Below are 8,096 nucleotides of genomic sequence, written 5' to 3'. Positions count from 1 at the left end.
TATTCATTACTTTCCCGTGTTACTACTCACTAGTTACTGTTATTAAAGCAAGACAGTGAAATGAATGATTCGGTCAAGTGTATACGTGATTCTGTCCTAATATATATATGAGGTACGAGAATTGTGAAAGACTGAAGGTTTTACGCATTTGTCCCGAGAGAATAGTTTGAGTTAGGGATTACTCTTATTGTATCATGTAAACAATTTACGTTACATTAGTGTGTCAAATATTACGAAACTCTGGCAATGTGGTGGAACAATAAGACTGAATGAATGAAAGAAGTGAGGGAAAATTCCCCCTACTGGAAAGCAAGGTACAATAAACAAATGATTTCTCTATGAAAGAAATAACAAAAATGAAGCTATTTATATTGAAGATGAAGCAAAGGGGGAAAGAAGATACTGAAAACGTCCGCCTCTTGTTTGTTTGCGGCAACCCGGCTTTCACCATTTATCATACACTTACACATGCGAAATAAGTGTTTCTATACAACATAATTGATTCGGCGTGGTCAACTGTGGAGGGCCACAGAACAAATTTGAAAAAGAAAAATTGACTGCTATCATTCTCTGGTTGAACTTTCACAAAACAGTACTGAAATTTGAAGATGTATTAAATGATCTGTTTCTACAAACTTACAAACGCAAACTCTAAACACTACAGTAGTTGATATACAGCTTAAGTAATTGTTAAATTAAACCCAGCAGTAAAAACCAACTGTGAACACTAAACACAAATCTGGAATTCGGTTCTCAGTTTAGCATTATAAGAAATATCTTTTACAAAAAAGAAAATTGGCTCTAAACTCCATCAACTGAGAAGAATTAGAAGAAGGATTAGGAGAAAACAATAACTTTTACCAGCATTTGAACCAAATCCAGCATCACCGTGACTTGTAAACGGAATGGTATTTCACAAGCGTGTTCAAGTTACTCATAAGTAAGTACGACGAAGAGGGCGATGACACACCTTGGCGTTTTTCATTATTGTCACCTTGGTTTGTACCTGGGTGACCTTCTTGACGTCTGAAAAAAAAATACCCACATGTAGCCAATATATATAGTATACAAATTATATGTGATAAAAATACATATCCATGGCAACAATTTTGCGATTGATTGGTATTCAATAAATTTAAATTCTAGCACTGGCATTTTTGACTTGATATGAAGTATTTTAACGCGTCGTCTCCATCGAGAACGCGTCGTCTCCATCGAGAATGCGTCGTCTCCATCGAGAACGCGTTTCCAGCTATTTACTCGTATAATGTTAAACCAAGTCAATTCAAACTGGGGGAATTTTACACAAATGTATCTGGGCCATTTATATATTTTGCTCTCTGAATATCAACTTATTCTTAGAATTTTTTTGCGAAAGATTTAAAGATTATTTGTACAGTGAGTGGTTTAGTGATATTTGTACCATGACTAAATTAGATACATATCGCGAATTTAAAACAAATCTAATATTAGAGAAATATATCACTTCCATAACTGTTATTTCACACAAAAATGCCTTATCACGATTTCGCTGTTCGGCACACTGTCTTCGCATTGAAGTAAGTAGAGGAGCAATCGAAAGAAACCAAAGGATATGTCAACTTTGTGAAACAAACCAAATAGAAGATGAGTACCACTTCCTGTGAGTCTGCCCTTTTTATAATGAATTTCGTGATAGATATCTACCCCATTACTTCTATGATCCACCGTCTTTCAACAAATTTATTCTTTTAATGAAATCACATGACGATGTCATTTTAAAACGCCTTGGTGAATATGTATTTCATACATTAAATGTTAGGTACAAAATTTCAGATTTATTGTAATATTCACTATACAAACACACATATGTTCTTTGTTTTCAGTTTGTAATCACTTTATGGGCCGAAGAAATAAATACCATGTATAATAAATATATGTGAATAAAGACCATGTAATAATAATATATTTTGCTCTATGAATATATTTTGCAACTTTTTACATCAAAACCAAAGTTTGTTTATTAATTCATTTTTGTTGTATTCGGTTGTTGCTGTTCACCTAATCATTCACTCAACTATGTGGCTAATTTGCATATCTTTAACACGCTAATTTGCATTTTTGATACATAATCTATTACTGATTTCATGAAAATATCATATTTGAGTATTTATGCTCGAAAATAACCAAGGAAACACAAGGTTGAGCAGTATAATGTATTTAGACAATTATTCAGAGTTTTAATTTTCAGTTGCAGACTACTGCTGACAAGTTAATCTGTGTACTAAACTGAGTAACGTTTACCTTAATTTGTTGTTATTAAAGGGCGACAGTCGTCGCGTCGCGTCTTGTTCGATGTAGGACTCATAGCGACGTATACAACGCGTGTAAAACACATAAAATTCGAACACGCATTGCGTGACGATCAACGCCCGTTAAATACCGGTGTCCTCGCGAGTGCCCTGTACTAACAACGGATACTCTTACTTGACGAGTCAAAAGCTTGTAGTTCGAATATATTCAAAGAACTATCATGATCCCAGGCAAAAAATCCCAAACTTTAAAAACAAATGAAACTATTTGAGGACACCCTTTCCAGCGTTATCGTGAACTCTGACCTTTGATACCACCCCCGGTATTATACTCTTCAAAGCTGTATGAACACGTGTGATCCATCCCGATGTATTGTGGTTATTTTTTAATGTAATACTAGGTTTATTTGGACACCAAGTGTGTACATGCTACATACCCTTATACTAGTACCTGGCTAATGGTCGACAGATTCATACACGAGTTTAAAATTCTACTAAATAACAAAACCGATGAAAAAAATCTAATTCTGGAAAATAAGGAATCGGTCGTAGTTAAGCGACAGAGATACGATATATATTTCTTTCGCCCATTTTATATTCTGCTCATATCTAAAATAGACTTTCATAGATTTCGTTTGAATTCGATACTAAGGTATAATGGATTTCATGTTATCTCTAGTTATTCTACCGACAGGCAAAATAGAATCACAAGATGTTAATTGTTATCGATAGTTTCTCATATGATTAGTTGATTCGGCTTTGTGATTAGATTCAAAATGGCAGACCCGCAAAATGGCCATGTTGGGGTTACCATTTCTCGGACATGCTTTGACCAATTTCAATCTTTAAAGTTGTCATTACTCATTTACGATACTTACTTATTTACGATAACTTGTTGTATATGTGCTAATTGCAAGTACACATATGAACATACGAGAATCGCACCCACAACCTACATGTACAGGTAGATGGTCTTGGATATTCCAAAGACGTGATTAGTTGATAGTTGAAATTCATAAATATTAATTATCCAATCTAAGTTAATTTTCCAATTTGTAGCTGTTCCACCAACTCTGGGATAAAATTGTATCCTTATCCTTTAATATCTCAAGATTTTATTATCAACATAACAAAAGGTGCGACTTAGAAGAATCGTTATGTGCTTGAATTAGACTGGGCGCGGTTTGCGTTAAAAGTTAAATTTCCATAATGTTATTTTGATAGGACAATGGCCACACCATGGTCTGAAAACATGGAATACATGTACGGTTTCTGTTGCAAATGCACAATAAATTAAACATTTGCACGTAAAATAATCAGAAGAGACAACATGGATACAAGTGTTCAATGTCAAATGGTGGCAGTCGTTGCGCTGTCCGTGTGCGACATTTGTGTTGATTAATAATAATTTTCCCACAATCCAATGCGCTCTTCTAATGGAAATCACAAGTATGAGGTTTGACCTGGACGCGACTTGCACTGATTTACTGCCGTTGACTTTTTCAATATCTTCCAATCACCTAAAAAATACCCAAATAAAGCTTGGTAACGTTTCAGTTTGTACTTCATCTGCACAACAGTCAAAGTCGCCATTTTTGTTCATATTTTTTTTTATTATTATTCTATTTAATTATTATACTCAGTTAACTTGTTGTAATTTCATCGTAACCGATTTCAAAGGTTCGTACAAATTCCACGTGAACCAGTTGAAAGTTCCATGATAGTTTTCTTGTTTTGTAGTATAGTAGAACCCGTTCAGATTGCCGTCCGTGTAATGATTGAACCACCAGCCAGCATAGTAATTACTAGCACAGTTGTAGATGTACTGGTCATTGTCGTTGTCAAATGTCGAAAACGGCATTCCGTTGTTAGTAGTAATAATAAATAAATACATTTATTCATAATACTGTAGGCCTCCGGCCTCAAGGTATACTCATTGTAATTACATAACATGTTACAAAGGACAATGTCATTTTACAGTGACTGAAAAAGAACAAGAAAATATGAAAATAACATGAACTGTCAGACCAAAATAATTGTATTACGTTTTTTTGTCAAAGTCAAAGTCGCCATTTTTGTCCACATGAGACCCATATATCTCACGAATGCGTGGCGCGACGACTACCGCCCTTTAATACAATAGTTATACAGACACCATGTAGTTTCAAGCATTTCTGTGTCCAGTGTGTTATAGTCATTTTGAACGTTTTAATATTTTCAAATACATTTTATAATGTTTTATGAACAGCGTTGTATTGTTTAGAAGGTTTCAATATCCTATTATATTATCAATAAACATAATATTATCAGTTACAAGTTTTACCTTTTTTCATTCAATTATTAACAAAAAACAACTAATCCAAATGGCACAGTCCCCATTAGTTATCAAATTTAAGATATATAGTTTTGTTTATAGTAATGAAAACTGACAAAGCATGTCGAAGATACAACATTTTCAAAAAACAAGATGGCTGCCAGTCGGCCATCTTTGATCCAATTGTGAAATAAATCGTCATGGACATGTATCCTAACATGTATAATCTGTGTACCAAGTTTGAATGAACACTGACAAAGCATGTCCAAAAAACAAGATGGCTGCCAGTCGGCCATTTTGAGTCGAATCGCTAAACCACTGCATGTGCATATGTCCCACATAAAGTACTAGGCACATGCAAAGAATGAATGGAATTGGTCCAAGGGATTCTGAGATATGACTCCGGACGGATGCACGGACGAACAGGCGCACGGATGCACGGACGGACGAACACTAACAAAGATGGCGACTTTGACTTTTGTGCAGATCAACGAGTACGAACTGAAACATTCCCGAGCTTTAAATAAGTAATTTTCATGTTATTGGAAGGTATCGAAGGAGTCACTGGCGGTAATCAGTGCAAGTCCCGCCCAGGTCAAACCTCATACTTGTGATTTCCATTTGAAGAGCGCATTGGATTGTGGGAAAATCAATGTTTATCAACACAAATGTGGCACATGCGCAGCACGACGACTGCCACGCTTTAAACTTGCTACATACCGTAAATACATACTCTGCATGGGATAATGTACAGACCTGATTAGCTTTTGGTTGCAACTAATTACCTAATTTGCATATTAATTAATCTCCCAATGTTGTAATGAAAACATTAGACAAGATTTGGCTTACATATCAGATGACCATATATGGTCATGTAATCTCATTAATATGCATAATTGTAATATCTCAATCTCTGTTGGAAACAAAGACATCCAACCAGTGATATGTAGTAAATGTCAATATCTTGTTGATATACAGTAAAATGACTAATCAAGCACACGATATAACATATCGAACGACCATATATGGTCATATAAGCTCATTAATAAGCATAATTATAATATTTATAAAACTTGCAGATGGGCATGAGCAACCAATGTTGACCATATATGGTCATTACTTTTCATTAATATGCATAATTCTAATATCCAGAGAGCCATTGCAGATAGGCACAATGAGGCATAGGACAAGACATACAGTCATGGTCATGTGATCTCATTAATGTGCATAACTAATATCTCAGACACTTGTAGTTAGGAATAGGAAGCCATTGCCTACCAGACAAGAGACATGACTAACATAACAGATGGCCATATATTGTCATGTGACCTCATGAATTATACCAACATAACAAATCAAGTGCAGACTTTTATAACTAGCAATTTTTTTTACATTATTAAATTAGTTTATCATGTAAAACGCATACACTACGCAACATTAGCCATGCTGTTCAATGCCCTTCAAACTACATGTATTATCTAATTTGCATAAAAAAGCCTATTTTTTTTTTTAGCTTTTCTAATAATATCTCAACCACTGAACTGAACTGAAAATACATAGATGCTTCGGGGAATTGATTTGTTTAGAGTCGTAAGTGTATTAATTTACATCAATTAATTAATTAGAACTATAATTACCGGGTAGCATTGATTAAATTCTTTACTTCATACATACCAGGGGGGGGGGTATATGTGTGCTTATTATTTTAGTTTGTACAATTACACTCAACACACCTGTATGTTAGTGTTATTTATATTAGTATGTACAATTACACTCAACACACCTGTATGTTAGTGTTATTTATATTAGTATGTACAATTACACTCAACACACCTGTATGTTAGTGTTATTTATATTAGTATGTACAATTACACTCAACACACCTGTATGTTAGTGTTATTTATATTAGTATGTACAATTACACTCAACACACCTGTATGTTAGTGTTATTTATATTAGTATGTACAATTACACTCAACACACCTGTATGTTAGTGTTATTTATATTAGTATGTACAATTACACTCAACACACCTGTATGTTAGTGTTATTTATATTAGTATGTACAATTACACTCAACACACCTGTATGTTAGTGTTATTTATATTAGTATGTACAATTACACTCAACACACCTGTATGTTAGTGTTATTTATATTAGTATGTACAATTACACTCAACACACCTGTATGTTAGTGTTATTTATATTAGTATGTACAATTACACTCAACACACCTGTATGTTAGTGTTATTTATTTGTCAACAAAGGGATAAGGACAAGATAGTTTTCTAATCTAATTAAAATAAGATTCTTGTTTGGGGTTTTTAATTGTTTTTTTTTTAAATGTGTATTTAATTACTTGTTTTCCATAAATTTTTCTTTATTTTTTTTATTTATTTGGTGGCCGTTTTTTAAAAGTTTTGGTAATTACAGAAGCCATGTGGTGATAGTTAAAATAATACAAAATAAGATATATGTAATAATAATAAAAATTACAAAATGAAAATTACCAATAAAATAAAATATATGGAGTTAAAAACAAATACATGCCATTCAATACATCAGATTTTAATCAAATTGGAGAGTTTTGTGTGAGCATATAAAAAAAAAAAAATTTTTCACTGAAAAGACTTTTTGGATGTTTTGTTAATGTAGTTGATTTTCACTGTTTTTTTGATGAGTTGAATGTAAAATATCATAAAAAAGGTATATTTGCAGGATTTTATTTGCACTGATTCATACCTTCATAAATTCCAATTGAAAATAACGTATTTTACAGTAGATAACATAACTAGTGTGTATAGCAGAACAGTCAGTTACTACACCAATAACGTATTTTACAGTAGATAACATAACTAGTGTGTATAGCAGAACAGTCAGTTACTACACCAATAACGTATTTTACAGTAGATAACATAACTAGTGTGTATAGCAGAACAGTCAGTTACTACACCAATGACGTATTTTACAGTAGATAACATAACTAGTGTGTATAGCAGAACAGTCAGTTACTACACCAATAACGTATTTTACAGTAGATAACATAACTAGTGTGTATAGCAGAACAGTCAGTTACTACACCAATGACGTATTTTACAGTAGATAACATAACTAGTGTGTATAGCAGAACAGTCAGTTACTACACCAATAACGTATTTTACAGTAGATAACATAACTAGTGTGTATAGCAGAACAGTCAGTTACTACACCAATAACGTATTTTACAGTAGATAACATAACTAGTGTGTATAGCAGAACAGTCAGTTACTACACCAATAACGTATTTTACAGTAGATAACATAACTAGTGTGTATAGCAGAACAGTCAGTTACTACACCAATAACGTATTTTACAGTAGATAACATAACTAGTGTGTATAGCAGAACAGTCAGTTACTACACCAATAACGTATTTTACAGTAGATAACATAACTAGTGTGTATAGCAGAACAGTCAGTTACTACACCAATGACGTATTTTACAGTAGATAACA

This window comes from Saccoglossus kowalevskii, chromosome 10 (assembly GCF_978046115.1).
Source record: "Saccoglossus kowalevskii chromosome 10, keSacKowa6.1, whole genome shotgun sequence".
Taxonomy (NCBI): Eukaryota; Metazoa; Hemichordata; class Enteropneusta; family Harrimaniidae; genus Saccoglossus; species Saccoglossus kowalevskii.
Note: the sequence above shows the minus strand (reverse complement) of the source record.